The following is a 7,630-nucleotide window of genomic DNA, read 5'->3' on the forward strand; positions in this document are numbered from 1 at the left end:
TGGTCGAGTACCCCGTCGTGACTTGGTCAGATGTTCATAACCGATACCAGTCGAAAATCAAGGTCGAGGGCGATCAGTTGGGAGCCCCCTCGGGCTCGGTGTATCCAAGCAGGATCCAGGCGAAGGAGCTAAAGCCAAATAAAGAAAGATATCTGCCATACATCAAAGACCAAAGGAACGCCCCGAGGCGTAACCCACCTCGAAACGACCGGAGGATAGACCGAGGACAGAATCCTCGAGGACTCATCAACAGAGCCGGATTCGAAAGGAACGCAGGACCAGTAGAGGCACCTCGCCTGTCAGAATACAACTTCAACGTCGATGTATCGGATATTGTCTTCGCCATCAGCAGAATAAAAAATGCCAAGTGGCCCAGGCCTGTGCAGTCGGATCCTTCGCAAAGGAATCATAACTTAATGTATGAATTTCACAACACACATGGCCACAGGACCGAGGACTGCCACCAGCTCCGAGAGGAAGTAGCCAGACTACTCAACAAGGGTCATCTCTGGGAATTCTTAAGTGATCGGGCAAAAAACCAATTTCGAGAAAGAAAGGCAACTAAGAAGAATGAAACGAACGAGCTGCAACATGTCATCGACATGATCTTGGGAGGCGTTGATGCCCCACAAGAACCCGTGATGAGAAGGACAAAAATATCCATCACTAGAGAAAGGCGAACCCGGGGGTACATACCCGAGGATGCCCTCACGTTCAGCAAAGAGGACATTGAGACCTTGTCTCAACCTCACAGCGACGCACTGGTAATCTCTTTCCTCGTAAATAAATTTCAAGTAAAACGTGTACTCGTGGATCCAGGTAGTTCGGCCAACATTATCAGGTCAAGGGTAATAGAGCGGCTCGGACTGCTTGACCGAATCGTGCCCGCCACTCGAGTCCTCAACGGATTCAACATGGCGAGTGAAACAACGAAAGGAGAAATCACCCTCCCAGTCAACGTGGCCGGCACAGCCCAAAATGTCAAATTCCATGACATTAAAGGAGACATGAGGTATAACGCCTTGCTCGGGAGACCGTGGATACACTGCATGAGAGCAGTACCATCCATCCTCCACCAAATGATGAAATTCCAGACAAAGGATGGGGTTGAAACCGTCTACGGGGAACAGCATGCGGCAAAGGAAATATTTGCAGTGCACGATGGAACATCACAGTGCATGATGTTTGCAGTGCACATGTCATCCATACGATCTTTTGAGGTATTGGCACCCTGCAGGAACCTCCATCAAGGAAAGCAAAAACATTCCTCAAACAGGGAAAGGCCAACCCGAGGCCCCATCTCGACTTTGCTACAGCACATTGGTAGCTTCTTTTCTTGTAAACATATTTCGAATCAGACATATGCTTATGGATCCAGGTAGCTCGGCCAATATTATCAAGTCGAAGGTGACAGAGCAACTCGGACTGCCTAACCAAATTATGCCCGCCTTTCAAAGTCCTGAACGGACCCAACTGGGCAAACAAAACAACAAAAGTGGAAACCGCCATACCAGTCAATATGGCCGGGGCGGCCCGAAACACCAGTATCTCCACCCCCGAAGGAGCCAAAGGATTATCAAACGATAAAATAGCGATAACAAGCTACACTCTCGGCTTTTCCCGACTAAACAAAGCAGGGGACCATACCGCATCCTCATCACGAGCGACTGGAACACATCAAGGCTCGAAGCATCGCCGACACATTCTACACTAAAGGTATGACCGTCTCCTTTCTCTTTCAATTACATTCTATACTGACCTGAGTGCAGGTGTCCGATTGAAACGGCCAAAGCACTCTCCAACTCGAAGGCCTTAGGTTTCAAAAAGCATGTGTTGCACTCTTGTCTTTCGACCGGGTTTTTATCCTAAAGAGCGTTTTACCGAAAGGTTTTTAATGAGGCAGCATCCACACGCTACCTAAGAAAGATTCAACAAATATTCAAGGCTTCTTTTGCAATAAACCTCAAATACTGGGGGGCATCCCCCCGAAAGGTCACCTACTCGGAGAAGCCAAGATGCGCCAAATGGGGGCTCAATAAGAAAGTAATGTGCTGGGCCAAATGGTTGAACGAACCGTGTCCGTGTAGAACAGCCGAGCCCGCAACAGCAAAAACATGTATACTTGTACCGAGTAATCAAAGAATACTCCCCAAAAGCATTTTGCATCTCAAGGAAGCTCGATATTTTTGCAAAAAACGGCCACAGAGCCAAAAAATGTCCCGAAACACTTGGGGACTAGCACCAACAACTCAAAAAAATGCGACCCCGGCTCGGAGCTCCTAACTCATAAGCCCTCAATGAGGTAACGCTAACATCGCAAAACAGATCCAAAGTCAAAAACGTCCCAAACACTCGGGGACTGGCGTCAAAAACTCAAAGCTACGCGACCTCCGGGTTGGAAACTCCGAAATTGTAAAGCCTCATTGAAGCAACACCAAGCTTGCAAGTAATGGCTCTCGAGCCGAGAAATCCTCGATAGCTCGGGGACTGCCGTCAATCTCCATCTCCATCGTAATGGCTCCCGAGCCGAGAAATCCTCGATAGCTCAGGGATTGCCGTCAATCGCCATCTCCACCGTAATGGCTCCTGAGCCGAGAAATCCTCAATAGCTCAGGGACCGCCTTCAGTCGCCATCTCCATCGTAATGGCTCCCGAGCCGAGAAATCCTCGATAGCTCGGGGACTGCCATCAATTGCCATCTCCATCGTAATGGCTCCCGAGCCGAGAAATCCTCGATAGCTCGAGGACTGCTGTCAATTGCCATCTCCATCGTAATGACTCCCGAGCCGGGAAATCCTCGATAGCTCGGGGACTGCCGTCAATCACTATTGCCAAGCACCATTCATTACAAAAACTCGAGGCCATTAGACCCCGAGCGGGCAGACTCGGTCTCGTAAGACCTACATAAGGCAGCAACAACATCTGTAAGACCTCGAGCAAGGCATGAATCACACTTGTACCAAGTGGCAAAAACTGTAAGACCTCAACGGCATGAAAATTTTGTAAGACCTTGCTAAAGGCATAGACCCGATCTCAAAGTTTAGGCTATATATCAAACTTGTAAGGCCCCTAAAAAGGCATACCCTCGATATAGACGCCCAAACTACTTCACTTGGGATAAAAAAAACGGCTCCGGCCAAGCACAAATGACTACGGTCATAAGGCTGTACCAGCCAAACTAACGCGACTCGGGGACGCCCGACCGTCGCTATAAAATCACAGGCCTTCAATTACTTCGAATCTACTTCGAAAAGAACCGGTTAAACAGGCTACCCTCGACATAGGCAAAAGAGCTTCGACCATGTCAGCTCCAAATCAAAGGCTTCGAGATACTCAGCCTCCGAGCTAAACCTCCCGAGGTGCTCGATCATTGCCATAAAATGGCTCATAATCGAGGTTCTTCTCGAACCGTCGAAGAGTCAGGCAAAGTTATCGCAAAAAGTCCTTAACGAGGGAAAAATAAAGCCCATATGAAAGGTTGCTTCGACCTAAGGCGTAAGAGCTACTGTCGCCAGCCCATGCAAATTTAAAAACTTGAGGGTCGAATGAGCTCGAGTCGCAACCCGATTCGGAGACTGAACCCAAAATAGTTACCTAAAAATGCCCCAGGGCAAAAAGCATAAGAGCTCAAATGCCAGCTTACACTGAAAGGTCGCTTCGACCCAAGGCGTAAGAGCCATTGTCGCCAGCCCATGCAAATTTGAAAACTTGAGGGTCGAGTGAGCTCGAGTCACAACCCGATTCGGAGACTGAACCCAAAATGGTTACCTGAAACCGCCCCAGGGCAAAAAGCATAAGAGCTCAAACGCCAGCTTACACTGAAAGGTCACTTCGACCTGAGGCATAAGAGCCATTATCGCCAGCCTAATGAGCCCCAAGGCCATACCACGTATCTAAGGATTCCCCTCACCATCCTCGGCATCAGATAGAAAGAATTTAGCATCGTACTCTTTCTCCTTCGCCTGCTTGATCTCTTCCGAGAGATCAAAGTCCCTGGGATGAATTTCCTCGAGGGTTTCCCTCCGAGATCTGCACCTCACATACTCTTTATTACTGCTCTCCCGGTCGAGAGCCTTCCTCAGCTCAGCTCGAGCATCAACAACGCCTTTCAAATAGGCCGCCACTTTCTGGTCAGCCTTAGCACGACATGTTACAACCTCAGCCCAGGCATTCACAACCTCGACCTTCGCCTCCAAAAGCTCGGACTCAAGCCTTGTGATCATATTCGCTCGGACTGAATCGTTTGCACGAGCGTTCCGGATTTGCACCTCGAGGGGAGAAGCCTTAGCCAAAGCACCCTCCTTGGTCGCAACTTGGGCATCTACCTGAGACTTCAACTCGTTAAACTCATGTTTGACCCGGCCAAATTTGCCCCAAAAGTCATTCCATCTCCTTCGTGTTGCTCTCCGACTGAAATATCGAAGTATTAGTCTCCGAAAATGGAAGAGGGATCACACATCAACATGAAATACAGGAATACCTGTCTTTCAAGACGACTTTCGAAGTTCCAACTTCGATCCGCCTCGCTCTGCAAGTATACCAGCTCACCCTCCTTTTTTGCACAAAGGAGCCTAAGGGATTTCTCCTTATACAAAGTTTTCCGCGGCCTGGCTTCACGGTGAAGCAGCTCGGACAGGAGCTTGTCAAAAGCCTACGAAAGAAAAAGCTCGACAAGAAAGTAAAAATTGCAAAATCAACACGGACCGGCAAAAAACTCGCTTCGAAATAAAACCGCTGAGCTTCTTCGAAGATCGAGCGCACATCTGCTAGCCTGGCTCCCTAGCTCGGAAAGAGCCGACCCCGGTCGGGGCACGATCGCTCGGTGCATATGATCCTAGGCTCCGAGTATCCCTTGAAGTACTTCCAACAGAAAAAGAGGACGACAGCAGAGGAGAAACCGCCCTTCCAAAGCCAGAAATCACGGGCGTGACGAGCTTAGCCAATACTCCCACTTCGGGCCCCCGGTCCAGGTTCACCTCGCTTTGAGCACCGTTGCCCTGAAAAGGTATCTCTTGCTTATTGTTATCATTCTTTAGCCCAGAAGCTAGCAATCCTTCTCCATCTCCAAAGGGGCACGACCTCGCCTCAGAAGGCTCCCCGATGCCTACAATAACAGGGTTAGCACGCAGAAAGAGGAAGTGCTTTTCCAACTGAAAGAGGGAAAGGGAACAAATTGCGCGGCACATACCATAATGTTTGGCCTCCCATATGTCCTTTGACAAAATTTGCCACTTACGCTCATTGTAAGTCGAGCAAGTCGCCAGCTTCCGAGCCCAGTCCGTCAGGTAGGGGACCTCTCACGGCATCCATGAAATTGTTGCAGAAAAGGAAAGGAAGGCGCATCTACAGAGCCTGTTTTTGCCATAAGAAAAACTACGAAGGTACGAATATACCACTTACGCGCAAAATTCCAATCCTTAGGGAATGGCATAAGCTCCACAGGAATAATATCGACAGTCCGTACTCGGACGGGTCGGCCCATCCGCTCCCGACCTTCGTCTTCCTCATCATCAACACTATCCATCAGAAAGGAAGATAGGCTCCAGGAAGCCATTAGCATCAGTGCAAGTCCCGAGGTGGTACCCGACCTCAAGAACCTCCATTAGAAAAAAGTTAGGCTCTAAAAAGCCACTGGCATCATTACGAATCCCGAGGTGGTACCCAACCTCGAGGATCTCCATCAGAAAGAAGTTAGGCTCCAAAAAGCCACGGGCATCATTGCGAATCCCGAGGTGGTACCCGACCTCGAGGATCTCCATAAAAAAGAAGTTAGGCTCCAAGAAGCCATTGACATCATCGCCAGTCCTGAGATGGTACCCGATCTTGGGGACCTATCCAAAGGGCCATTGATATCATTGCAAGACTCGTATGGGCCTGAGGTACCATCTAAATCCGGGTAAACACTCATTCAGAATCTATCTACAACGCCTTTAAGGCTATCTACATCAAGTTCAAAACAAGTTTCCAGATGGCCCGAGTCATAGGTATGATATCATCAGTATGACATCGTCATAGGAAGTCCAAAGAAATGGATGTCAAAATTGTTTCTTATCGTTCCTCTCCAAGAAATGTGGGGACTATCTGTATACGGTGAAATCGGAAGGTCCAATTCCTCATCATCGAGGCACCTGAGAGGATCATCTCGAAGGCTCGAGGCTGCAAGGCTACGGTCGAGTTTCCTCCTTCGAGGTTCGTCGACGCTCGACCTTGGGACAATGATGACCCCGGCTATGGTAGAGATGGGGGTTCCCAAGGCGTGCAGCTAGAGCCAACATAGTCCGTCAGGCTAGTCTGAGCCCGCATCATGGCAGTATCTAGCTGTCCCATCTCCATATCTTTGTAACTAATGCATTTGTGCTACATTGGGATTTATCCTACTATATAAAGGGGATCCCTGTCATTTTATACACCATCGCATGCTCCATACTAAATAAATTAGAACATTCTCTCTGCTCTCTAACACTTTCTCTTGGTCTGCCTATCTTATTTATTGCTAATATTTATCTTCTTCATTGTTGTTCATCATTTATTGCTTATCATTGGCCATAAAGAGCCTTCTTAGATTTTATTATAACTGTTAGTTACACCTCGATCGCCCCCGATAGCTTACTATCGGGCCACGGAACCGACCTCGAGGTCTCCGTATCGACAAGCTCGAGGCCCCGATTGTTAGCCTCTCGGTTTGATTATCGCCTTATCTCTAGCTCCCGTTTCGTCTCTAAACTTCATACACATAGCATCATCTGCTTAACAACTAGCATAAAAATAGATCACGTATTTTTAGAGTACATTAATAAATTTAATTGTTATTACCATTTTTACGGTAAACAGAGGCAGCATGAAAGTCAGCGACCGTCATGAAAAGGTGGAAGACTCCCGAGGGCACGTGATGAGGACTGACAGAGTCTGCAAGAATAGTACAAATCCATACTGAGCCATTATACAGCTGTACCAATAATATTTCCTCATCATTACTAGACATTCCAGTTGTGGATGCTCCAGTGGGACCAGCTCAGGCACCGGTTGTGCCTATTATTATCCCAGGTCTTCAGCAGGCCTTAGCTCAGATTTTGACCATGTGCACCAATCTCACTCAGGCGGTCGCCGTCTCTGCTACAACATCTACTTCCCAGGCCGAGGGAGGCACTCAGACTCCCGCAGCCCGTACACCCGAGCAGGTTGTTCGCGGACTTCAGACACCGGGGGCACCACCAGCCCAGCCGATTGCACCTGCTCGGGAGTATGTGGTTCCATTCATGCCTGATGACGAGCAGCATAGATTGGAGAGATTTGGTAGACTTCAGTCGCCGACTTCTAGTGGTGTAGAGGGCGAGGATGCCTAGTGTTTCTTGGATAAGTGTTAGAGGATTATCCGGCAGCGGGTATTCTGGAGACCAGTGGGGTCTCGGTCACTACCTTTCGGTTCTCTGGATCTGCCTTTACTTGGTGGGAGGCATATGAGAGGCGTAGGCCTGTTGGTGCAGCGCCCCTTACCTGGCAGCAGTTCTGCGTCCTCTTTTTAGAGAAGTATGTGCCGCAGTCCCGCAAAGTGGAGCTGCGCAGACAGTTTGAGCAGTTGCGTCAGGATGATATGACTGTGACGCAGTATGAGATGAGGTTTTTTGAGTTA

Source organism: Nicotiana attenuata, unplaced genomic scaffold (genome assembly GCF_001879085.1).
Source record: "Nicotiana attenuata strain UT unplaced genomic scaffold, NIATTr2, whole genome shotgun sequence".
Lineage (NCBI taxonomy): Eukaryota > Viridiplantae > Streptophyta > Magnoliopsida > Solanales > Solanaceae > Nicotiana > Nicotiana attenuata.